This window comes from Ursus arctos, unplaced genomic scaffold (genome assembly GCF_023065955.2).
Source record: "Ursus arctos isolate Adak ecotype North America unplaced genomic scaffold, UrsArc2.0 scaffold_6, whole genome shotgun sequence".
NCBI classification, from domain to species: domain Eukaryota; kingdom Metazoa; phylum Chordata; class Mammalia; order Carnivora; family Ursidae; genus Ursus; species Ursus arctos.
The window spans coordinates 580,714-607,076 of record NW_026623078.1 but is presented as its reverse complement, the minus strand read 5'-3'; the positions used below and the strand labels follow the sequence as shown (position 1 = coordinate 607,076).

General features: G+C 52.1%; 1 long non-coding RNA gene across 1 annotated transcript; it reads left to right on the top strand.

The window, feature by feature from the left end:
- The first annotated feature begins 9,520 nt into the window (after positions 1-9,520).
- On the top strand, positions 9,521-25,640 carry LOC130542922 (uncharacterized). The gene is made up of 3 exons (XR_008957835.1): positions 9,521-9,755; positions 24,353-24,517; positions 25,590-25,640. It is a non-coding gene; the product is annotated as an uncharacterized LOC130542922 (long non-coding RNA).
- The last annotated feature ends 723 nt before the right edge of the window (positions 25,641-26,363 follow it).

Below are 26,363 nucleotides of genomic sequence, written 5' to 3'. Positions count from 1 at the left end.
GCCAAAGACAGGCGCTGAATGATTGCGCCACCCAGGTGCCCCGGGTTGTGGGCTTCTTGATTTTTCAGCCTGCCTTCTGTGGTCTGGGGGAGGGGCCTGCCGCGCCGAGACTCAGGCAACCCTGTTTGGGTAGAGTCTCCGTGTCCTCTGCGAGGGGGGATGGGGATGGGCACTCTCTGAACCGGTATTTCCAGGCTTTTGTTCTCTGGCGGCTTTCCCTGGCGGTTTGCTATGCCTCTTTTGAGAGTCAGAGCAGCCAGCCGAATTTCAGCCTCTGTCACAGAACAGAGGGATTGCGGCCCGTTCTCTGCTAATGTTCTGGCCACTTTAACTCTGTTACTGTTGGTGCTGCTCAACCCTGCAATGTCCTGGGATGTGCGCCCCACACCCGGCGTCCCAGCCCTCACTTCCAGGGCCGGCGTGTCTCTGTCCTTTGTGTTTCTAACGCCGCAAGCCGCCAGCCGCCCCACACGCTCTCCGGAAGCTCCTGGTCTCAGAGTGGTTCCAGCGAGCGCACGGGGATTCCGGTGTTCCGTGAGACGCCTGGTGGCGCGCGCACCCGTCTCACGGTCTCAGTCTGCTGTTTTGCGGGTGCCGTCCGCCCGGCGCCCAAATACGGCGGCTCCCTCCCCCTTCCGTTTATCTTCCGATATCTGTGCACGGTTTCATGGCTCCCCGCTTCGTACCTCAATACTCAGCGCCGGAGATGTTCATTTGTAGAGATCCAGATGCATCTTCCTGCGTCTCAGGCTGGTTCCGTGATTGTTTAGGCTGGTCTAGTACCTATCCAGCTCGACTCGGGGACCGGCTAAAAAGGTGTCTCCTACTCCTTCGCCATCTTTGACCTCTCTGAACTTCTAAAACCTGAGTTTGGATGAGCTGTTCCCTTTTGTGTGCTCGGTCTTGCTAGGTATAAATTAGAACTGCAACTTTTGTTCTGCAATTCCTCAGAGTGGATGAGAATATAGGTTCAGATTTTTAATAAATCCTAGAAGCCTTCTTGGAGGTTCATTTCCTTCCAACTTAATGGTCCTTTGTTATTTGGTGTCTTTTCTTTTCCAATTTTCAAGCTCTGCCCAGACTCGTCTGCTCTGGGATCTGGCACAGCCGTGTGACCAAAACTAATCATCATCCCATTGATTAGTGGAGGTAGGCATGTGACCCAGGTGTTCCCAATGCCACGGGAGGTTTGCTGAGGAAGCAGGATGCTGACTCCGGATTCCTGGGATTGAATGCTGGTATTCTTCCATTAAATGGAAATAGTAATGCTGTTATCAGTGAGAGTTTCCAGTGAGGTCATCTGGGTCAGATATGCAGAGCACCAATCAGGAAGGAGTCAAAGAACATTTCCAGTTTCCTTACAGGTCCCAGAAAGAGAAGGCCTCTTTTAAGTTTTTGATGGTTTCTTTTGCCGTGTGGAAGATTTCAGTTTGATGTTGTTCCACTTGTTTATTTTTGCTTTTGTTGCCTTTGCATTTGGTGTCCGATCTGAAGACTCTTTGCCAAAACCAATGTCGAGAGACTTAGTACCTGTGTCTTCTTGGAGGTTTATGGATTCGGGTCTTATGTTCAAATCATTCATCCATTAAAAATTTTGTGTGTGGTGTAAGAAAGTGACCCAGTTATATTCTTCTGCATTTAGTGTCCAGTTTGCCTGCTACCGCTCACTGAAGAGACAGTCCTTCCCTCATGGCATATCTTCTGCTGCTGTGTCGTAAGTTAGGATCATCTACGTGTGGGTAAGTTTCTGAGCTTTCTGTTCTTTTTTTTTTTTTTTTAAGATTTTATTTATTTATGTGACAGAGAGACAGCCAGTGAGAGAGGGAACACAGCAGGGGGAGTGGAAGAGGAAGAAGCAGGCTCACAGCGGAGGAGCCTGATGTGGGACTCGATCCCGGCACGCCGGGATCACGCCCTGAGCCGAATGCATACGCTTTAACGACTGCGCTACCCAGGCGCCCCTGAGCTTTCTGTTCTGTTCCACTGACCTGGTGTCTGTGTTTCTGCCAGTACCACCCTGTTTTGATGACAACAGCTTTGTAATCTAGCTTGAAATCCAGGAGTGTGTTGACTGCACCTTTCTTTCTCCAGGTTGCTTTGGGTATTTGGGGTCTTTTGTGATTCCATACAAGTTTGAGGACTGTTTTCTATTTCCTCGAATAATGCCACTGGAATTCAGATGGGGATTTCATCACATCTGTCGATTGCTTTGGGTACGATGGACATGTTCACATAATTAACTCTTCCAGTTAAGGAGCATGGCGTATGCTTCCATTTGTTTGTGTTGCCTTCCAAATCTTTGGCCCATACATTCTGCCCCCCTCGACACACATGTTTTTCATTTCTTTTCTGCCATGTGTTGAGTGTACTATGTCTTTCTCATTGTTGGTTACTTTTATTCCTAGGTTTTTTTTTTGATGCAATTGTAAATGGCATTGCTTTTTTAATTTCTCTTTGCGAAAGTGTGTCATCAGTATACAGAAATGCAAGAAGTTGGGTCATCTGGGTGGCTCCATAGGTGAAGCGTCTGCCTTCTGCTCAGGTCATGATCCCAGAGTTCTGGGATCGAGCCCCGTGTTGGGCTCCCCGCTTAGCGAGGGTCTGCTTCTCCGTCTTTCTGACACTCCCCCGGCTCGTGCTTTTTCTCTTCCTGTCAAATAAATAAGTAAAATCTGAAAAAAAATAAAGACAACAGGTCTCTGTATATTGACTTTATATCCTGCAGCTTTCTTGAATTTGTTTATTCTAACAGTTTTTGTTTTTTTTTTTGTGGAATCTTTTGGGATTTCATGTCATTTGCAAATAGTGACAGTTTTCCTGTATGGATTTCATATCTTTCTCTTTTTTTAAAATTATGTTAGTCACCCTACAGTACTTCATTTGTTTTTGATGTAGCGTTCCAGGATTCATTGTTTGCATATAACACCTAGTGCTCATTATGACACGTGCCCTCCTTAATACCCATCACCAGAGGGGCGCCTGGGTAGCGCAGTCGTTAGGCGGCTGCCTTCGGCTCAGGGCGTGATCCCGGCGTTCCGGGATCGAGTCCCACATCGGGCTCCTCTGCTGGGAGCCTGCTTCTTCCTCTCCCACTCCCCCTGCTTGTGTTCCCTCTCTCGCTGGCTGTCTCTCTGTCACATAAATAAATAAAATCTTTAAAAAAAAAAAAAAACCCATCACCAGGATAACCCATTCCCCTACCCCTCCCTTTCTGCAACCTTCAGTTTGTTTCCCAGTGTCAATAGTCTCTCATGGTTCATCTCCCCCTCTCATTCCCCACCTTCACTTTTCCCTTCCTTCTCCTAATGTCCTCCATGCTATTCCTTCCATTCCACATAGGAGTGAAACCATATGATAATTGTCTTTCTCTGCTTGACTTAGTTTCACTTAGCATAATCCCCTCCTGGTCCATCCACGTTGGTGCAAATGGTGGGTATTCATCCTTTCTGATGACTGAGTAATATTCCATTGTATAGATGAACCACATCTTCTTTGTCCATTCATCTGCTGAAGGACATCTTGGCTCCTTCCACAGTTTGGCTATTAGGGACATTGCTGCTATGAACATTGGGATACAGGTGCCCCTTCTTTTCATTACTCTGTGTCTATGGGGTAAATACCCAGTAGTGCAATTGGTGGGTCGTAGGATAGCTCTGTGTTCAACGTCTTGAGGAATCTCCATATTGTTTTCAAAAGTGGCTGTACCAGCTTGAATTCTCACGAGTAGTGTTAGAGGGCTCCCCTTTCTCCACATCCTCTCTGACTTTTTTTTATTTCCTGTCTTGTTAATTTCTTTTCAAGATTTTATTTATTTATTCCACAGAGATAGAGACAGCCAGCGAGAGAGGGAACACAAGCAGGGGGAGTGGGAGAGGAAGAAGCAGGCTCATAGCGGAGGAGCCTGATGTGGGGCTCCATCCCATAATGCCGGGATCACGCCCTGAGCCGAAGGCAGACGCTTAACCGCTGTGCCACCCAGGTGCCCCCTGCCTTGTTAATTTTAACCATTCTAACTGGTGTAAGGTGGTATCTCATTGTAGTTTTGATTTGTATTTGCCTGATGGCAAGTGATGTGGAGCATTTTTTCATGTGTCAGTTGGCCATTTGTATGTCTTCTCTGGACAAGTATCTCTTTGTGTCTTCTGCCCATTTTTTGGGTGTCGAGTTTGAGGAGTTCTTTATAGATCTTGGATACCAGCCCTTTATCTGTAATATCATTTGCAGATATCTTCTTCGATTCCATAGGTTGCCTTTTTGTTTTGTTGATCGTTTGCTTTGCCGTGCAGAAACTTTTTATCTTGATGAAGTGCCAATAGTTCATTTTTGCTTTTATTTCCTTTGCCTTTAGAGACGTGGCTTGCAAGAAGTTGTTGTGTCCAAGGTTGAAGAGTTCTTTTGATTTTGATATGAGACAGGAATCCATTATCTTTCTTTCCTGATTGTATTCGAGTGCTCTGTCTTTCTTGGTGCGTCTAGCTAAGTTTGTCAATTTTATCTTTCCAAAGAAGGCAGCTCTTATTTTCATTGTTTTTTTTTTTTTTTTTTTGTCTTTTTAGTCTCTGTTGGATTTATTTATGCATTCCTTTTTGTTATTTCCTTATTTCTACTAATTTGGGCTTTGTTGTTTTTTTTTTTTTTTCTACTTCTTTACCACAGAAATCAGGTTGTTTATTGGAGAGCATTCTCATGGATTGATGAAGACTTGAATTTCTATGAACGTCCCCCCCGTAGAGCTACTTTTGCTGCATCCCATAAGTTTTTGTAGGTTGTCTTTTTCATCAGTGTCAAGGTATTTCTAAAAATTTTTTTGATTTCTTCTTTGACTGTTGGTTGTTCAGTAGCATGTTGTTAAATCTCCACATATTTTTTTTAAGATTATTTAAGTATCTGGCAGAGAGTGAGACAGCGAGAGAGGGAACGCAAGCAGGGGGGTGGGAGAGGGAGAAGCGGGCTTCCCACTGAGCAAGGAGCCTGATTCGGGGCTAGATCCCAGGCTCCTGGGATCACGACCTGAGCTGAAGGCAGATCCTTAATGACTGAGCCACCCAGGCCCCCCAATCTCCACCTGTTTTTGACTGTCCCATTTTTTTTCTTGAGACTGATTTCTAGTTTCATATCATTGTGGTTGGACAAGATTTGTAGCAGAAGGTGAAGAGAGCATTCAGATGAAAGGTTTGTTTCCTGGAGGGTTTTCTGAGGGCAGACCATGAGTTCCGTGGGGACGGAGGAAGGTTTTGTGAGACGGGGGGTGGGGTTAACCCCTGTTAGAATTACTGACTACTACCATGCAGGCTGTGTGCTACCGTTCACACCGTAGTCCTGATGGGCTTGTACTTCATTAGAAATATTTTCTAGGAGGTGTAGGCATAGGCTTCTCTAAAAGAAAGGTGCCATGTGGGTTCATGGCATGACCCCAGGTCAGCAACCAGGATGTATGGTATTGTGGGGGATCAGAACCAGGCTTTCTGTGGGAAGTGACGGAAATAGGGTATGGTGAGCTCCATGACCTCATAGGTGAGGTCCCGAGTGACCCACTGGGTGTTGGGTTCCGTGGATCTGTTTCATCAGGTGCTGTGGAATTCAGGGACACCCTCCTGTCTGTGGATTTGTGTGGAGACAGGTAGACATCAGTGTCTGGCCAGGCACGAGGGTCGCACTGGACCACCACCAGAGGTGCAGCATGCAGGGGAGCCACTGCTTGGTTTCCACGAAAGCTGACCAGGGTCTGTGACCGTGATTCCTAGCAGCTGCAAGGGGAGAGGAGGCCGGGGGTGGTGCACACTTCCTAGACTTGTGGTCAGGACTAGTCTGGAGCCCACTGAAGTCAGCCACACCTGGCACAGAAGGCCCCCAGTCAGTGTAGCTGTGGGCACTGCTCCCATGGCACTTTTGGGCCGGCTCCATGCTGCCACCTCCTGCTTTTCATCATCATCTTCAAGGTCGTGTGCCTCTGCTCTTGCCCCATGGCCTCCGGGGTATTGTCCGTCCTCCATCTGGCCCTCGTCCCTGGTGCCCTGTGCAGTCCGATGCCAGGGTAGCCTTCTCGAGACAAACATCTGGCCCTGATGGAACACTTCCATGGATCTCGTGTGATGCGAGGATGATGTCCTGCCCTGGAAGGGGGCTGCAGGTCCCCAATCAGGAGAGCCATGTCTCCCTTTTCAGCATGGCCTGCCCTCCCCTCAGTCTTCTTCAGGGAAGCTCTCCCCACTTCCTGAGATGACAGCTCTGAACTTAAAAGTGAATGTTATTTTACATATCTCTATGCCTTAGTTCATCCATGGCATGTCTTTCAACGCCGTTAGTGGGTTTGTTTTTTTTTTTTTTTTTTTTTTTTTTAGCAATTCTGAAGGGCTGTCTGCTCAAGGAGGGGATGACCTGGGTGGGGCAGCTTTCCCTCTCATCTCCCTCAGCCTGTCTCTGAGCCCTGGGGCCAGCTGTCCCACTGAGGATTGAGGGACCCGAGCCAGCCCATCCTGAGCCCAGGCTGTGTGTCAGCTGTGTAGACTGATGCGTGTCGGAGCGGTGGGCAGCTGGCATAGGCCAGGGGCAGGCAGTGTCTCCTTCTCATTCCTTCCCTCCCTTCCTCCCAGAGGTAGCTCAGAGCAGCCTTCAACCCCTGCATCTCCAGATCCCTTGACCTATGCCTCCTGTGTTCAGCTGGTGACCTTGGAGTTTCGCATGGATTCTACCTCCCGAACCCTCTCCCATAGCAGTTGCTGGATCAGGGGAGGGGTCAGACCCTTGTCTGTTTTTGGTCTTCTTCCTGTCCCACACCAAGCCCACCCCTTTGCATCTTCCATGTATGTGCTTGGAAGCAAGCCCATCCACAGGGAACCTATTAGCCAAATGGATCCAGGTAATGAACATTGAAGTAGAGATCCAGGATCCATAATAAACCTGCTCTGAAACCTGTCCCAAAGTCTGTGACTCTCTCACACTGAAACAGAAACAATAGCTTTCTGGACTGTGAAGTGACATGTGTCTCTACTTCCAATCTTGAATGCATAGGTGCTGAGCCTGGACAGAAAAGGACCATGGCTCCCGTGGGCTGGGATCCACAGTAAGAACTCAGTGAAATCTGAATTCGAGGCATAGAGTGAATAATTATTGTAGAGTGAATCCTCCCAAGTAGGGCTTATGCACATTGCAGAGGAAAAGCTTTTTCAAAGAGGTTCCTGAAAGAAAAATCTTTTTATAAAATTTATTTTAATTCCAGTAGAGCTAACATACAGTGTTACATTCGTTTCAGGTGTACAAGAGAGTGATTCAGTAATTCTATATATTACTCAGTGGTCATCAAGAAAAGTGTCCTCTTAATCCGCTTCATCTATTTCACTCATCCCTCTATCGACCTCCTCTCTGGTAACCATCCGTTTGTTCTCTCTTGTTAAGAGTTTGTATTTTGGTGTGTCTCCTTTTCTCTTTTATTTATTTAGTTTTGTTTGTTTTTTAAGTTCCCTATAAGAGTGACATCATATGGGATTTGTCTTTCTCTGACTGACTGATTTCAGTTAGGATAATACTCTCTAGCTCCATCCATGTGGCTGCAAATGGCAAGGTTTCATTCGTTTTCAAGCCTAGTAATACTCCATTGTGTGTGTGTGTGTGTGTGTGTGTGTGTGTGTGTGAATACACACATCTATCATCTCATTTGTCAATTTTTCTACAGACACTTGGGTTGCTTCCATCTTGTGATATTGTAAATAATGGTGCAAGAAACATAGTGGTGCATGTATCCTTTTAAGTTGCTGTTTTCATAGTCTTTGGGCAAATACCAGTAGTGTGATTGTTGGATCGTAGGGTAGTTCTATATTTAATTTTTTGAGGAACCTTCATACTGTTTTCCACGGTGGCCACCACAGTTTGCATTCCCACCCACAGTTCGCGAGGATTCTCCTTTATCCACATCCTCCCAACGCCTGCTCTTTCTTGTGCTTTTGATGTTAGCCATTCTGACAGGTGTGAGGTAATACCTCATTGTCCTTTGGATTTACATTTTTCTGATGATGGGTGATGGTGAACATCTTTTCACGGGACTGTTGGCCATTTGTATTTCTTCTTTGGAGAAATGTCTGTTCATGTCTTCTGCCTATTTTTTAACTGAATTATTTGTTTTTTGGGGGTCGAGTAGTATCAGTTCTATATGTTTTGGACACTATCCTTTTATTGCATATGATCTTTGCAAACATCTCCCTTTGAGTAGGTTGTCTTATTATTTTTATGTTTTCATTGTTCTTCTGCCGTGTGGAAACTTTTTATTTTGCTCTATTCCCAATAGTTTATTTTTGCTTTCATTTCCTTTGCCTCAGGAGACAGTCTAGAAAAACGTTGGTATGGTCCATGTCAAGAAGTTACTGTCTTCCCTCCTGTAGAATTTTTGTGGATTTAGGTCTCATATTGAGGTCTTGAAACTGTTTTGTGTTTGTCTGTATTGTGTAAGAAAGCAGTCTAATTTCATTCTTTTGTGCGTAGCTGTCTAGTTTTCTCAACACCATTTGTTGTAGAGACTGTCCTTTTCCCTTTTGATATCATTGCTTGCCTTGTGGAAGATTCATGGACCACATAATTGTGGGTTTCTGTCTGAACTCGTATCCTGTTCCTTTGGTCGCTGTGTCTATTTTTGTGCCGTACTCTCTTGTTAGGATGACTGCAGCTTTGTAGTATAACCTGAAATCTGAAATTGTGAGTCCTCCAGCTTTGTTTTTCTTTTCCACATTGCACTGGCTGTTCAGTATCTTTAGTGGTTCCATACAAATGTTTAGGATTGTTTATTCGAGGTCTTTTATTCTTTAATTTAAATTCAATTAGCCAACTTACAGTACATCATTAGTTTCAGATGTAGTCTTCAATAAATTACCAGTCGTGTGGAACACCCAGTGCTCATTGTATCGTGTGACCTCCTTAATGCCACTCACCCAGTTACCCCCCCCAACTTCTCCTCCAGCAATCATCAGTTTGTTGCGATAGTTAAGAGTCTATCATGGGTTTTCTCCCTCTGATGACTTCCCTTTCTATTTTCCCTCCCTATGGTCTTCTTCCCTGTTTCTGATATTCCACATAGGAATGAAAGCATATGATCATTGTCTTTCTTTCATTGGCTTATTCCACTCAGCATAATACCCTCCAGCTCCACCCAGGTCGGTGTGATGGTAAGTATTCATCCTTTCTGATGGCTGAGTAATATTCCATTATATATATGATCCACATCTTCTTTATCCATTCATCTGTCCATGGTCATCTGCACTCTTTCCACAGTTTGTCTATTATGGATATTGCTGCTATGAACACTGGGGTGCATGTGTCCCGTCTTCACTACCTCTGTCTCTTTGGGGTAAATCCCCAGTAGTGCGATTGCTGGGACATAGGGTAGCTTTATTTATAACGTCTTGAGGAAACTCCGTACCATTTTCCAGAGTGGCTGTACCGGACTGCATTCGCACAGGGGTGTAAGAGGGTTCCCGTTTCTCCACATCCTCTCCAACATGTATAGTTTCATGTCTTCTTATTTTTAGATATTCGGCCTCGTGTGATATGGCATCTATAGGGGTTTAGATTTGCATTTCCCTGAAGCCAAGTGATATGAAGCATTTATGCCTGTATCTTTTGGTCACCAGTACATCGTCATCAGTGAAATGACTTCCCATTTTAATCCATCTCAAGACATAAAGCTGGGTAAGCACTGAAGCTGGATGATGCCATCGGTTGGAATTGTGGAGAATTTCAAAAGATCTCCATGGAGAGCAAGTTTAAAGGTCAGTGTGAAGCTACTAATTGGATCCGGGGAGATCTCTGAAAGTGGGGGTTCCCTGGGATGGGCTGAGGGGGGCCCTCCGATTTTCCTGCTATGAATCCTTTCTGCAGCCCCAAACGGACAGTTTCCTGCAGTGGGGCAGGCTGAGTCCTCTAGTCGTGCAGAGGTGAGCCCAATGCCTGGTACCTTGGAGGCAGGCAAACGGGGAGGGGACCCTCAGCAGAAGACCCAGGGTTAGGTTAGGCCTCAAGAGACAGCAGGTGCGAACTGCCCAGTGCTCAGAGAACTCCCAGGCCGACTGAGATGAGGGCACAAGGGCGGGTGAGTGTGAGCCTTGGGGTTTGATCCAGAAGGGCTCACAAAGGTCGGGGTTCACCAGCAGGGGCTCTGAGGGGGTGTCCCAGTTCTCTTGCCCTGAATGCTCTATTGTGCCCCAAAACGGTACAGTTTCCTGTGGGCTGCAGGCTGAGTCCTACGGTGGGGCTTGGGTGTCCCCAATCCCCCGGAGTTGGGCGCCAGGATCCTGGGGAGGGGCCCCTCTGTGGCCAAACTAGGGTAAGGATTAGGGTCCAGGGGCCCGGCAGGGCCAATCTAGCAAGCTGTGCGGCAAGCTCCGTGGAGGGCTGAGATGAGGCCATGGGGGAGGGTGAGCATGGGCCTCAGGGTTGGGGCACGGGGGTTGCCAAAGGTGGGGACGGGCTCCGGGGGCCTCCCCAAGTTCTCGTGCCCTGTATGCTCTGTAGCACCCCAAGGGGCACGGTTTCCTGTGGACTGGCAAGCTGAGTCCTGAGGCGGGGCACAGGTATCCCAATTCCCCGGGGCTGCAGTGTAAGGCTCCTGGGGAGGCCACCAAACCCGCGGCTGACCTAGGGTTAGGGTTAGGCCCCAGGAGCCCCGCAGGCCCGATCTGCTGGCTGTATGGTGAGCTACACGGGCTGAGGTGAGGGTGTGGGGAGGGTGAGCGTGGGCCTCAGGGTTGGGGTGCGGGAGGCCGCCAAAGTTCACTGGGGGCTCAGGGGGGCCCTCCTGGTTCTCCCGCCCTGAATGCTCTATGGACTCCCAAGGGGCATGGTTTCCTGCAGGGTGGCAGACTGAGTCCTGCGGTGGGGCTCAGGTGTCCCGAATCCCCGCGGCTGCGGCTCCAGGCTTCTGGGGAGGGGCCCCTCCACAGATGAACTAGGGTTAGGGTTGGGGCCCAGGAACCCCGCAGGCCAGATCTGCCCGCTATGTGGTGAGCTCTGCCACGGGTTGAGGTGAGGGTACGGGGTGGGGTGGGCATGGGCATCAAGGTTGGGGCTTAGGGATCGCTGAAGTTCTCCGGGGGCTCTGGGGGCCCTCCCGGTTCTCCCACCCTGAATGCTCTACAGCCTCCCAAGGGGCACGGTTTCCTGCGGGGTGGCAGGCTTTGTCCTGCAGTGGGGCTCAGGTGTCCCCAGTCCCCGGGGCTGCGGCACCGGGCCCTGGGGGAGGGGCCCTCCCTAGCCGACCTAGGGTCAGGACTAGGCCCCAGGAACCGGGCAGGACTGATCTGCAGGCTCTGCGACGAGCTTGGTGGCAGGCTGAAGGGAAGGCGCGGGGCGGGATGAGCGTGGGCCTCAGAGTTGGGGTGTAGGGGGCCGCCGAGGATCGCTGGGGGCTCAGGGGGACCCTACTAGTTCTCCTGCACGGGATGCTCTGCAGCGCCCCAAGGGGCATGGTTTCCTGAGAGGTGGCAGGCTGAGTCCCATGGTGGGGCTCAGGTGTACCCAATCCCCGGGGTTAGGGTACGGATTAGGGTACGGGTTAGGGTTAGTGTACGGGTTACGGTTAGTGTTCGGGTGAGGGTAGGGGTTAGGGTTAGGGTAAGGTGAGGTTACGGGTTAGGGTTGGCTTTAGGGGTTACAGGTTAGGGGTTATGGGTTAGGGTACGGATTAGGGTTTAGGGTACGGGTTAGGGTTTAGGGTTTGGGTTTAGTGTACGGGTTAGGGTACGGGTTAGGGTATGGGTTAGGGTTAGGGTACAGGTTAGGGTACGCGTTAGGGTACAGTTTAGGGACGGGTTAGGGTACGGTTTAGGGTGCAGGTTAGGGTTAGGATATGGGTTAAGGTTAGGGTATGGGTTAGGGTTACGGTACGGGTTAGGTTACGGTTTAGGATTAGGGTTAGGGTACGGGTTAGGGTTAGGGTATGGATTAGGGTATGGGTTAGGGTTAGGGTATGGGTTATCGTTAGGGTTATGTTTTGTGTTAGGGATAGGGTACGGGTTTGGGTTTGGGTGTGGTTTAGGGTATGGGTTAGGACACGGGTTAGGTTTAGGTTAGGGTTAGGGTACGGTTTAGGGAACGGGTTAGGTTTAGGGTTCAGTTTAGGGTTAGGGTATGGGTTAGGGTACAGGTTAAGTTACTAGTTAGGGTTAGGGTTCGGGTTAGGGTATGGGTTAGGGATAGGGTACGGGTTAGGGTAAGGGTTAAGGTACGGGATAGGCTGCGGGTAGTGTTAAGGCAGGGTACTTGTTAGGGTTAGGGTTTAGGGTTAGGGTTAGTATACGGGTAGTGTTAGGCTACAGGTTAGTGTACGGGTTAGGGTTAGGGTACGGGTTAGGTTCAGGGTTTAGGGTTTAGGGTTAGGGTACGAGTTAGGGTACGGTTTAGGGATAGTGTTAGGGTATGGGTTTGGGTTAGGGTTAGGGTATGGATTAGGGTACGTGTTAGGGTTAGGGTACAGGATAGGGTATGTGTTAGGGTTAGAATACGGGTTAGGGTACAGGTTAGGGTACGGTTTAGGGTTAGGGTAAGGGTTAGGGTACGAGTTAGGGTTAGGGTACGGGTTATGGGTAGGTTTAGGGGAAGGTGTAGGTTTGAGGGTAGGGTTAGGTTTAGGGGTTAGGGTTAGGGTTAAGGTTAGGGTTTAGGTTTAGAGTTAGGGTTAGGGTTACACCCCAGGAGGCCAGCAGGCCTGATCTGCCGGCTCTGCGGTGAGCGGTGGGAAAGGCTGAGGTGAGGGCGCTGGCGATGGGAGCGTGGGTCTCAGTGTTTTGGCGTGGGGGGCCTTCGAAGGTCACGGTGGCTTGGAGGGCCCTGCCCGTTCTCCCACCCTGAATGAATGGCGGTACCCCTAGCGGCTCGGGTGCCAGCGGGGCAGCAGGGTGAGTTCGGTGCTGAGGCTCGGGGGTCCCCAATCCCCAGCGTTCAGCGCCAGTCTCCTTGAGAGGGGCCCCTCGGGGGCCGAACTAGGGTTAGGGATTGCCCCCAGGAGGCTGACAGGCCCGATCCGCCAGCTGTGCAGTGAGCGGAGGGGCGGGCCGAGGTGAGGGCGCTGGCGAGTGGGAGCATGGGCCAAAGCATTTTGACTCAGGGGCATTCAGAGTTTGCCAGGGTCTTGGAGGGCCCTGCCTGTTCCTCTGCCCTGAATGACTGGCGGCACCCCTAGCGGTCCAGGTGGCAGCAGGGCGGCAGGGTGAGTCTGGTGCTGGGGCGCGGGGGTCGCCAATCCCCGGCTTTATGGCGCAGGCCCTTTGGGAGGGGCCCCTCGGGGGCTGACCTAGGGTTAGGGTTAGCCCCCAGAAGGCCGGCAGGCCCGATCCGCTGCTGTGCGGCGAGCGGATGGGCGGGCCGAGGTGAGGGCGCTGGCGAGCGGGAGCGTGGGCCCCAGTGTTTTGGCACAGGCTGCTATCGAAAGTCGCCGAGGGCTCAGAGGGCCCTGCCCATTCTCCCGCCCTGAACGATCAGCGGCACCGTAGGGGCCCGGGTGTCGGCGGGGCATAAGAGTGAGTCCAGCGTTGCGACTCGGTGGTCCCCAATCCCCGGCGTTGTGGCGCCAGGCCCCTTGGGAGGGGCCCCTCGTGGGCCGATCTAGGGTTAGGGTTAGCCCCCAGGAGGCTGGCAGGCCCGATCCGCTGCTGTGCGGGGAGCGGAGGGGCGGGCCGAGGTGAGGGCTCTGGCGAGCAGGAGCGTGGGCCCCAGCGTTTTAGCGCGGCTGCTATCGAAGGTCACCGAGGGCTCGGAGGGCCCTGCCCATTTTCCCACCCTGAATGAATGACGGCAGCCCTAGCAGCCTGGGTGGTGGCGGGGCAGCAGGGTAATTCCGGTGCTGAGGCTTGGGGGTCCCCAATCCCCGGCGTTGCGGTGGCAGGCCCCTTCAGATGGGCCCCTCTGGGGCCAACGTAGGGTTAGAGTTACCCCCAGGAGGCCGGTAGGCCGGATCCACCGACTCTGCGGTGAGCGGAGGGGCGGGCCGAGTTGAGGGCGCTGGTGAGCGCGAGCTTGGGACCCAGCGTTTTGGTGCGGATGATCTTCGAAAGTCGCCAGAGTCTCGAGGGCCCTGCCCGTTTACCAACCCTGAATGACCGGCGACGCCCCAGCGGGCCCGGTGTGGGCTTGGCGGCAGGGTGATTCCGGCGCTGCAGCTCGGGGGTCTCCAATCCCCTGAGTTCGGTGCCAGTCCCCTTGGGAGGGGCCCCTCGGGGGCCGACCAAGGGTTAGAGTTAGCTCCCAGGAGGCCATCAGGCTCAATACTCCGGCTAGGCCGCGAGCGGAGGGGCGGGCCGAGGTTAAGGCGCTGGCGAGCGAAAGCGTGGGCCCTGGCGTTTTGGCACAACGGCCCTTCGAAGATCACCGGGGCCTCGGAGGGCCCTGCCCGTTCTCCCGCCCTGAATGAAAGGCAGCACCCCTAGCGGCCTGAGTGGCGGCGGGGCTGCAGGGTGAGTCCGACGCTGGGGCTCGGTCGTCCCCAATCCCCGGCGTTGTGGCGCCAGGTCCCTTGGGAGGGACGCCTCGGGGGCCGACCTAGGGTTAGGGTTAGCCCCCAGGAGGTCGGCAGGCCTGATCTGCCGGCTGTACAGCAAGCGGAGGGGCGGACCAAGGTGAGGGCGCTGGCGAGAGGGAGTGTGGGCCCAAGCGTTTTGGCGTGGGAGGCCTTCAAATGTCGCTGGGGGCTCGGAGGGCCCTGCCCCTCCTCCCGCCCTGAATGACTGGAGGCGCCCCTAGAGGCCTGAGTGGCGGCGAGGCAGCAGGGTGAATCTGGCGCTGAGGCTCAGGGGTCCCCAATGCCAGGCGTTGTGGCTCCAGGCCCCTTGGGAGGGGCCCTTGCGGGGCCGACCTAAGGTAAAAGTTAGCCCCTGGAGGCTGGCAGGCACGATCTGCCGTCTGTGGCGAGCGGAGGCGCGGTCGAAGATCAGGGAGCTGACGAGCAGGAGAGTGGGCCCCAGCGTTTTGGCGCTGGGGGCCTTCGAAGGTCACCGGGGCAGGGAGGGCCCTGCCTGTTCTCCCACCCTGAATGATCGGTGGTGCCCTAGTGGCCCAGTGTTGGCGGGGTGGAAGGGTGAGTCCAGCGTTGCAACTCGGGGGTCCCCAATCCCTGGCGTTCCGCGGCAGTCCCTTTGGGAGGGGCCCCTTGGGGGCCAACCTAGGGTTAGGGTTAGCCCCCAGGAGGCCGGCAGGCTCAATCCACCGGCTCTGCGGCGAATGGAGGGGTGAGCCAAGATGAGGTCGCTGGCGAGTGGGAGCGTGGGCCCCAACATTTTGGCTTGGGGGGCCTTCGAAGGTCACAGGGGCCTCAGAGGGCCCTGCCCGTTCTCCCGCCATGAAGGACCGGCGACGCCCCTAGCGCCCCGGGTGGCGGCGGGGTGGCAGGGTCAGTCCGGCGCTGGGGCTCGGGGGTCCCCAATCCCCAGCGTTGCAGCACCAGGCCCTTCGGGAGGGGCCCCTCGGGGACTGTCCTAAGGTTAGGTTAGCCCCCAGGAGGCCGGCAGACCCGATCCGCCGGCTGTGCGGTGAGCGGAGGGATGGACCGTGGTAGGGCGCAGTCGAACGGTAGCGTGGTATCCAGCATTTTGGCGTGGGGGGCCTTCGTATTTCACCAGGGGCTCAGAGGGCCCTACCGGTTATCCCGCCCTGAATGACCGGCGGCGCCCCTAGCGGCCCGCGTGGCGGCGGGGCGGCAGGGTGAGGCCGGCGCTGCGGCTTGCGGGTCCTCAATCCCTGGCGTTGCGGCACCAGGCCTCTTGGGAGAGGCCACTCTGGGGCCCACCTAGGGTTAGGGTTATCCCCGAGGAGCCTGGCAGGCTGGATCTGCCGGCTGTGCGGCTAGAGGGGGGGGGGGGCGAGGTGAGGGCGCTGGAGAGCGGGAGCGTGGGCCTCAGCGTTTTGGCGCGGGGGACCTACGAACGTCGCCGGGGGCTCGGAGGGCCCTGCCCGTTCCCCCACCCTAAATGACCGGCGGCGCCCCAAGTGGCCTGGGTGGTGGCGGAGCGGCAGGTTGAGTACATTGCTGGGGCTCAGGGGTCCCCATCCCGGGCCTTGCGGGGCCACGCCCCTTGGGAGTGGACCCTCAGGGACTGACCTAGGGTATGTGTTAGCACCCAGGAAGCCAGCAGGCCCGATCTGCCGCTGTGTGGTGAGCGGAGGGGTGGGCTGAGGTGAGAGCGCTGGCGAGCGGGAGTGTAGTACCCAGCGTTTTGGCACGGGGGGGCCTTGGAAGGTCTCCAGGGCCTAGTTGGGCCTTACCCGTTCTCCTGCCCTGAATGACCGGCGGCGCCCCTAGGGGCCCAGGTGGTGGTGGGGCGGCATGGTGAGTCCGGCGCTGTGGCTCCGGAATCCCCAATCCCAGGCGTTGTGGCGCCAGGCCCCTAGGATGGGCCCCTCGGGGGGAAAACCTAGGGTTAGGGTTACCCTCCAGGAGGCGGCAGGCTCAATCCGCAGGCTGTGCGGCGAGTGGAGGGGTGGGCCGAGGTGAGGTCGCTGGAGAGCAGGAGCGTGGGCCCCAGCGTTTTGGCTCCGGGGGCCTTCGAAGGTCACTGGGGGCTCGGAGGGCCCTGCCCGTTCTCCTGACCTGAATGACTGACGGCGCCCCTAGCAGCCCGGGTGGCAGTGGGGCAGCAGGGTGAGTCCGGCGTTATGGTTTGGGGATCCCCAATCCCCAGCGTTGCGGCGCCAGGCCCCTTGGAGGGAACCCTCTGGGGCCGACCTAGGGTTAGAGTTAGCCCCCAGGAGGCCGGAAGTCCCGATCCGCCGGCTGTGCGGTGAGCGGAGAGGCGGGCCGAGTTGAGGGCGCTGTCGAGCGTGAGCATCGGCCCCAGCGTTTTGGCGCGGATGGCATTCGAAAGACGCCGAAGTCTTGAGGGCCCTGCCGGATCTCCCACCGTGAATGACCGGCGACGCCCCAGCAGGCCCGGTGTCGGCTTGGCGGCAGGGTGAGTCCGGCGCTGCAGCTCAGGGGTCCCCAATCCCCTGCGTTTGGCGCCAAGCCACTTGGGAAGGGCCCCTTGGGGGCCGACCTAGGGTCAGGCTTAGCCCCCAGGAGGCCGGCAGGCCCAATCCCTCTGCTGTTCCACAAGCGGAGGGGCAAGCCGATGTGAGGGCGCTGGCGAGGGAAGCATAGGCCCAAGCGTTTGGCGGGGGGCCTTAGAAGGTCGCCGGGCCTCGGAGGGCCCTGCCAGTTCTCCCGCCATGAATGATCAGCAGCGCCCCTAGCGGCCCGGGTGACGGCGGGGTGGCAGGATGAGTCCGGCGCTGGGGCTCGGGGGTCCCCAATCCCCAGCGTTGCAGCGCCAGGCCCCTTGGGAGGGGCCCCTCCCGGGCCGACCTAGGGTAAAGTTTAGCCCCTGGAGGCCGGCAGGCACGATCCGCCGTCTGGGGCGAGCGGAGGCACAGTCGAAGATCAGGGCTCTGGCGAGCGGGAGAGTGGGCCCCAGCTTTTTGGTGCTGGGGGCCTTCGAAGGTTACCGGGGCAGGGAGGGCCCTGCCTGTTCTCCCGCCCTGAATGATCGGCGGTGCCCTAGTGGCCCGGGTGTCGGCGGGGCGCAAGGGTGAGTCCATCATTGCGACTCGGGGGTCCCCAATCCCCGGCGTTCGGCGGCAGTCTCTTTGGGAGGGGCCCCTCGGGGGCCGACCTAGGGTTAGGGTTAGCCCCCAGGAGGCCGGCAGCCCCGATTCACCAGCTGTGCAGCGAGCGGAGGGCAGGCCGAAGTGAGGGCGCAGGTTAGCGGGAGCATGGGCCCCATCGTTTTGGCGCGGGGGTCCTCCGAAGGTCGCTGGGGGCTCCTAGGGCTCTGCCCGTTCTCCCGCCCTGAATGACCAGCAGTGCCCCTAGCAGCCCGGGTGGCGGCAGTGCGGCAGGGTGAGTCCGGCGCTGTGGCTCAGAGGTCCACAATCCCCAGCATTCCTGCGCCAGACCCCTTGGGAGTGGCCCCTCTTGGGCCGATCTTGGGTTAGGGTTAGCTCCCAGGAGGCCGGCAGGCCCGATACGCCGGCTAGATGGCGAGCGGAGGGATGGGCTGAAGTAAAGGTGCTGGTGAGCGGGAGCGTGGGCCCCCGCGATTTGGCGCGGGGGGCCTTCAAAGTTAACTGGGGGCTCAGAGGGCCCTGCTCCTTCTCCCACCCTGAATGACCAGCGGCACACCTAGCGGCCCGGGTGGTGGCACGGCGGCAGGGTTAGTCCGGTGTGAGGCTCGAGGGTCCCCAATCCCCAGCGTTGCAGCACCAGGCTCCTTGGGATGGGTCCCTCTGGGGCCGGCCTAGGGTTAGGGTTAGCCTCCAGGAGGCCAGCAGGCCCGATCCGCGGCTGTGCGGCTCCCGGAGTGTTGGGCCGAGGTGAGGGCGCTGGCGAGCCTGAGCAATAGCCCAAGCTTGTTTGTGCGGGTGCCTTCGAAGGTCGGGGGCGGCTCGGAGGGCCCTGCCCTTTCTCCCGCCCTGAATGACCGGCGGCGCCCCTAGTGGCGGAGGGGCAGCAGGGTGAGTCCCGCGCTGGGGCTCTGGGGTCCCCAATCCCTGGCATTGTGGTGCCAGGCCCCTTGGGAGGGGCCTCTCGGGGGCCAACCTAGGGTCAGGGTTAGCCCCCAGGAGGCTGGCAGGCCCGAACCGCCGGCTGTGCGCCGAGTGGAGCACAGGCCCAGGTGAACGCGCTGGCAAACCGGAGCGTGAGCCCCAGCGTTTTGGTGCCGGGGGCCTTTGAAAGTCGCCGTGGGCATGGTGAGCCTTGCCCGTTCTCCCGCCCTGAATGAACGGTGGTACCCCTAGCGGCTCGTGTGCCAGCGGTGCAGCAGGGTGAGGCCGGTGCTGTGGCTTGGGGGTCCCCAATCCCTGGCGTTGTGGCAGCAGGCCCCTTCGGAGGGGCCCCTCTGGGGCCGACCTAGGGTTAGAGTTAGCCCCCAGGAGGCTGGCAGACCCGATCCGCCAGCTGTGCGGAGAGCGCAGAGCGGAGGGGCGGGCCGAGGTGAGGGTGCTGGCAAGCTCCAGCGTGGGCCCCAGTGTTTTGGCGCAGATGGCCTTCAAAATTCACCGGAGTCTTGAGGGCTCTGCCTGTTCTCCCACCCTGAATGACCAGCGACGCACCAGCGGGCCCGATGTTGGTGGGGAGGCAGGGTGAGTCCGGCACTCACGTAGACGTGAGTTGAAAGATGGCTTTGATACAATTTTTTTTTAAGTTTTTTTTTAATATTATGTTAGTCACCATACAGTACATCCCGGGTTTCCAATGTAAAGTTCGATGATTCATTAGTTGCGTATGACACCCAAGGCACCATGCAATACGTGCCCTCCTTACTACCCATCACCAGTCTATCCCAATCCCCCACCGCAATCCTCTCTGAAGCCCTCAGTTTGTTTCTCAGAGTCCATGGTCTCTCATGCTTCATTCCCCCTTCTGATTACCCCCTTTCTTTATCCCTTTCTTCCCCTACCGATCTTCCGAGGTCTTATGTTCCATAGATGAGAGAAATCATATGATAATTGTCTTTCTCTGCTTGACTTATTTCACTTAGCATTATCTCCTCCAGTGCCGTCCATGTTGCAGCAAATGTTGAGAACTCGTTCTTTCTGTTACCTGAGTAATATGCCATTGTATATATGGACCACAACTTCTTACTCCAGTCATCTCTTGAAGGGCATGTCGGTTCCTTCCACGATTTAGCTATTGTGGACATTGCTGCTATGAACATTGGGGTGCATATGGCCCTTCTCTTCACCACGTCTGTATCTTTGAGGTAAATACCCAGTAGTGCAATGGCTGGATCATAGGGTAGCTCACTTTTTAACTTTATAAGGGACCTCCACACTGTTTTCCAGAGTGGCTATACCAACTTGCATTCCCACCAACAGTGTGGGAGGGATCCCCTTTCTCCACATCCTCTCCAACAATTGTTGTTTCTTGCCTTGTCAATTTTTGCCATTCTAACTGGCATAAGGTATTATCTCAGTGTGGTTTTGATTTGAATTTCCCTGATGGCTAATGATTTTGAACATTTTTTCATGTGTCTGTTAGCCATTTGTACATCTTCATTGGAAAAGTGTCTGTTCACATTTTCTGCCCATATTATAATTTGCTTATTTTTTTCTTGTGTATTGAGTTTGAGGAGTTCTTTGTAGATCTTGAATACCAGTCTTTTATCTATAGTGTCATTTAAAAATAAATTCTCCCATTCCGTGGGCTGGTGCTTAGTTTTTTTTTACTGTTTCCTTGGCAGTGCAGAAGCTTTTTGTCTTGATGAAGCCCCACAAATTCGTTTTATCTTCTGTCTTTCTTGCCTTTGGATATGTGTCATGAAAAAGTTTATTTTGGCCGATCTCGTATAGATTGCTGCCTATGTTCTCCTCTAGGATTTTGATGGATTCCTGTCTCACTTCGAGGTCTTTCATCCATTTGGAGTTTATTTTTGTGTATGGTGTGAGTGAGTGGTCATGTTTCATTCTTTTGCATGTAGCTGTCCAATTTTCCCAGCACCATTTATTGAAGAGACTCTTTTTCCACCGGATGTTTTTTCCTGCTTTATCAAAGATTAGTTGCCCAAAGAGCTGAAGGTCCATTTCTGGGTTCTCTATTCTGTTCCATTGGTCTATGTGTCTGTTCTTGTACATGCTGTCTTTGTGATTACAGCTTTGTAGTACAGCTCGAAATCCGGCATTATGATGCCCTCAGCTTTGTTTTTCCTTATCAACAGTTCCTTGGAGATTTGGGGCCTTTTCTGGTTCCATACAAATTTAAGGACTATTTGTTCCAGTTCTTTGAAAAATGTCATCGGTATTTTGATCAGGATAGTATTGAATGTGTAGATTGCTCTGGATAGCATGGACATTTTAACTATGTTAGTTCTTCTGATCCATGAGCATGGAATATTATTCCATCTTGTCTTCCTCAATGTCTTTCAAGAGTGATTTGTAGTTTTAGAATACAGATCCTTTAAGTCTCGGTTAACTTAATGCAAAGGTAACGTATGGTTTTTGGTGCTCTTGCAAATGGGATGGATTCCCTAAATTCTCTTTCTTCAGTCGCATTATTTGTTTATAGAAATGCAACTGATTTCTGAGCATTGATTTTGTATCCTGCCACATTGTTCTTTCTTAAAGACTGGTTAATGGCCCTTTCCTTATGCTTTCATTCCCACTCGGAAACATGCATCCATCATCGTGACAGACGTTAGGATTCGGAGGACCCTTTCCATACCCTCTTCTTACTGAGAGTTACGTCTATGGCAGTTTAATTAATGTTCAACACACATACTGGGAAACACTGGTGCCTTCACTAATCGATGTTGCTGTCTCTCTGCACAAACTTGGTTCGCTGAATTAAATAATGGCACTTTCTTTTCCTTTTCACAAAACCTTTTCAAACGGCTTTCCTCCTCATGACAGATGTGAGTTGAGAGATGCTTTCTGTGTAGTGTTCTTAAGTAGTTAAACGAAGGGCATTATCTTGATGCTTGCAGACCCCATTTTGCACAATGCTCCCAATCCATGACACCAGATGTGAGGTGCAAGATGCTTTTATATAGAGTGTTCTCTCCTAGCGTAAAGCAGGTGACACCTTACTTATGCATCCATGGACACTTTTGAAAAACTTGCCACCTTCCTAAGAGAAGACTTGACTTGGACAATGGTGTCTATTCGGTGTTCTGACTGAGATTTGTGAAAATTGCCCTTTCCTTAAGGTTCATCACACTTTTTGGAAAACTTGGGTGTGTTCATCGGTCCTGATGTTGGTTTGATGTTGCCTTCTATCAACACTGAGTTGGTTCTCACAACTACTTAGATAGGACCTCTCCTTCTGCTTTCACTTGCACTTCTGCAAGTACTTCTTCTTCATTACAGAAGATGTGAATTGGAAGATCTTTTCCCAAGGGTGTCCTTACCTGAGCATACAGCATGTTCCTTACGTTTTCATACACACTTTTGGAACATACATCCATCCTCATGAACGTAGATATGATTTGGAATGTTGTCTCTAGATGGTGCTCTTTCACATCTATGGCAGTTCCCTTAAGGTTCAACACATGTAATGGGAAACCCTGCTCTCTTCACTGATCAACGTTGCCGTCTCTCTACCCAAACTTGGTTCTCTGAACTGACTGATGGCACTTTCTTTTCGTGTTCACACAACCTTTTCTAATGGCTTTCCTCCTTTTCTTTGGAAATTTTGTTTGGAAATTTTAATATGCCTTTCTTAATATTTGATAGAGCAGACAAAACTCGGTCACAAATGTGACCTAATTGACGTCTATGGAACATTCGATAATAAGTGCAGAATACATTATTTTCCAGCGGTCATAGACTATTTACCCAAACAGATGATATGTTGGACCATGAATCATGTCTACATTTTAAAATACTGAAAATAACTAGATTCTATTCTTAGGCCTCCAAGGAATAGAGCCCTAGTCCTCATCAAAAGAAGACCAGGCAGTCCCTCTATGTTTAAAAATTCAATGTAACTTTGCTGCTTATCTTAAGGGTCAGAGAGGGGATCGCAGTGGATATTTGCCACCTTTTCTACATCAGGGCTCACACACAATGGCCCTTTGTCTCTGAAGAACACTGACTATCCTAGCGTAGACAGGAGTTAAGCTTCCTATCAGAGTTCTGCATGTGCCAGCCACACCTGGCAGCCTTGGCCTGGGCCCACCACCACCTCCCTCCAGCTTTCCTTCTTGGTGGCATTGAGTTAAGGGAGTCAACATAGCCATATGGAGATGGGAGCTCCCCTCTCCTAGTGATGATGGTGCTATTGTCCCCACCAGTCTATCAACATGATTTCTGAGAGAATTACGACACAATAGCAGCTTCTTGACCTTCCTTAAGGTTTAAAAATCATCTTGTGAGTCATCTTTTCAAAAAACGGTTTCACCATGTGTTCTTTTCTCTGGAAAAGAAATAGACCCAATGGTAATTATGGCTCCTGAGCACCTGCTCTTGGGAGATTGCATAGTGGCTCTGTGTAGCATTCTCCCTCTTAAACTTCTCAACTAGGGTGTATACAGAATGAGTCCCATTTCCTAGATGGATAGACAAGGGCTCAGAGATTATATGAATTACAGAGGATTTTAGTGTCAGAAACCTAAGTGGGATCTCCAAACTGACTCCAAAACCCTTGTTCTTCCATACAGGGTACCATTTCGCTCTTACCTCTGGTCTTGTTGATCTGGAAACCTAGGAAGTATTAGGATTTTCTTGTTGTGTGGCCAAATGGAACGAATTCGGCTGCCTTTTCACCTCTGCCCATCATGACCATGAAGATAATTATCTCAGTGGAGGACCTTTGAGTAAGAGACTTAAAGATCCCTTAGAATAGAGATACTATACTATTTTTCTGATATTAAAGTGCCTGAAAGAACTATCCTTTTTTAATTGATGGAAGCTCTTGGTGGAAAGGTCGGAAAGACTATTTGAAAACACTCAGCCTCTTCTACAGAGTGAGACAATGCCCCTAAAGATTGCTAAAATATTCCCTTACCTCTGATTATTTACTTCCCAACTATCGCAGTGTTTCTATGTTAGGATTACGATTTCCATGAGGCAAAAGTTGTGGAGAAAGAACTTAGTGTATCCAGGGGCACTTTCGTATTGTGACAGTGAGCTATTCTGTTGTATTCTGTAGTCCAAGGGAATGGTGCCAGACATCTCTAAGATGTCTAAAATTCTGACTGTAAATGATCTCTATGCTTCAGAGATTTGGGCAGGACAAGGGAGGAGTCCAGAGACTGTGAACGCCTCTGTTACCTGTGTTGACCATGGAGCAGGTAACCTTCTGTAGGGGTCCTTTTGATGTCTCTGAGCTATGGGAAAGGTGCTTTCATCTCAAGCTCCTCCATTTGGTAGTGGTGATAAGGATAAGAGTAATTTTTATCTCATACCATCTGTGGACCCTGATCTTGACCTCCTAGGGAAACCCTCCTTTATCATTTCACGCAGCTCAAAATGACCAGGCAAACCCTCAAAGCATGGGCCCTATTTCTGCCCCCAGCACATATTGTCCATCTGTTTCAAAAAGAAAAAAGAGAACAAAAAAATGCCCTTGCCAACATCAAGGTGAGAACACAAAAGAACCTCTCTGTCCCCCGTAAGATTAAAGTCATACCGACTTGTACATACTGAAAAGATAAGAAAAGTCTGTCACTTTCTGGAATCTTCTGCCTCATCGTGATGGGTAACTGTACCTAACACAAAACAGAACAAATATATAACCCTGCCCTAAATGTTCCTTCCCTGGAGCACTCTCTTCTTTGTGAAGACTGTGTCTCCCAGGCATCTGACCTGATTTGGGTTTGAATAAAACTCTCTTCATTTCTCTCTAAAATGTTTTAAAATGTTCCTTCCTTTAGTGTTGACAATAACACTATGTTTTCTTTTCAAGTGAAAAATAAATGTTCCTGGTTCACAACCGTGACAGCACAGAAGGCCGGCTGTTCCTCCTGGCCCCTACCCTGCAGAACCAAGCATGTGTATATAGATTCCAGCACAAATGGGCTCATCCTAGAAGGATGCTTTGAAGGTCTGAGAAGCACTATCCACTCCATGGGTGAGACAAGAAGGCAAAGCTATTCCCGCTTGGAGCATTCCTTTTGGGGCTTAAAATTGCCTTGGACATGCATGAAAGCATTGCCATTTACTAAAGCCCAAAGCTGGAACAGTCTGAGAGCAGCTGACCTAGCCAGAATCCAGGCACACACCTGTAGGAAGGGTTGGTGCAGAAGGGAAGGGGCAGGGCTCTGAGGGTGTTCTGCAGCTAGAGGGGTCCGCGGAAGGGGCAGTGTATGTGTGTGTGTGTGTGTGTGTGTGTGTGTGTGTGTGTGCACGCGCGCGTGCTTGGGGCCCTGCCCGTGATCACAGTCATGCCTGCGCTGGGCATTGAGCCAAGGAGGCAGGTCTTGGACCCCTTGCACTCCCAGAGTTGTGAGTCATGGGGCTGGTTGCCCCGCATTCAAGGGGCTGGAAACCGCACACTCCCAAACCAATCACCCCATGGGGGTGGAGCTACGTCTCTGTGGGCAAACCCAGAGCAGACCTAGGATGCAGACTGGGAACCAGGGAAGGGGAGCTCTGAGAGATTCAACGTGTGGAGTTCCTGGCTGAGTGAATGCATGCTGTGTGCCTGTGTGGGGCATGGTCTGGGAGTAGGGGCACCCCGGGTGAGAGGTGGGGTTCTGGAAGGGCATGTGGAGGGAGTTCATTTGGAGACTCAGTTGAGTTTTCTTTTTCCCTTGATAGTCTCTTCTGCCTACTCTCTGTCAACTGGCCTTACATAGCAAACCCATGGACTCCAGGGCACCTGCTCAGCAGAGCTTTTGTGGTATTGGTCGCAGACATTCCAGGGTTTCACTTGTTCCCCAGCAAGAGCGAGAGTAAGGACCGCACGGTCCCCAACTTCAGTGCGGTGCCCCTGTACCCCGACACAGTGCAGGTAATGGACATTGAGCAGTTCCCCAAGTTCAGCAGGGTGTTCCTGTTCCTTCAGGCACATGTGTGGCACTAGGAAACCCCAGAGCCGTTACCCAACTTCAGCATTGTGCTGCTTGTTCCCTGGGAATGGTGGCAATGGGCTGGAAGATAATTACTACTAAAAGACAAGTCTGTGTTTCCCCTTCTCCCAGAAACTGCAGCAGGCATGCTGGCTTTAGGTCCGAGGAGCCGCCTTCTCCCCACCTAACAACACTTCTCTTCTCTGGCTCCATGAGACCCGAGGTTTTGAACGTCTGCATCTGAGTCAGTGAGGCAGCTTGACACAGGACACCAGCATTCAGAGAAAGCGGCAGGTCCATTTGGAGAAATGTCATATCCACGTCAGGACTGGAGGTAACACCTCTCATTAACCCATTATCTCCTGGGCTTTTCTCTTTTCTCTAGTTGAGCCATGAAGTAAAACTTAAGTAATAGTTGTCAGTGTTCTGAATTTGGTGAAGGAGGTACTTAGTTTCTGAGCTTAGAGCACTTTGCAGGGGATCGCATTTTCTCTGTTCATTGACTGCTTATGAATGTATTTTGAACAGCTGTTTCCTAGAAACACTCTTTCATTAGGGAAGGTTAGATTTACTCTTTGTGTATTTTTAAGATATACATCTAACAGTGTTTATTCAGTTGGGCCTACGATATGGGTGAGTGGCCACCATTTAGGGTTAGATGGCTTTTTGTCGTCAGATACAGATATGGATGATGTCTTGTCATTTGTCAAAGGTGATGTTTCATTACTGATTAGTCTTTTCATCCCAAGAATTACAATGAGGGTCGAGGGAAAATTCAAAATTATTCAAAGCAGCCTTTTCCTGTTTAAAAGTTAAGCTTGACTATCTAGCTTTACTAGATGTATCAACTCAATATTTTGAGGTGCCATATTCTCTCTGTCATTTCTTTGGTGGTGCAGTCAGAAG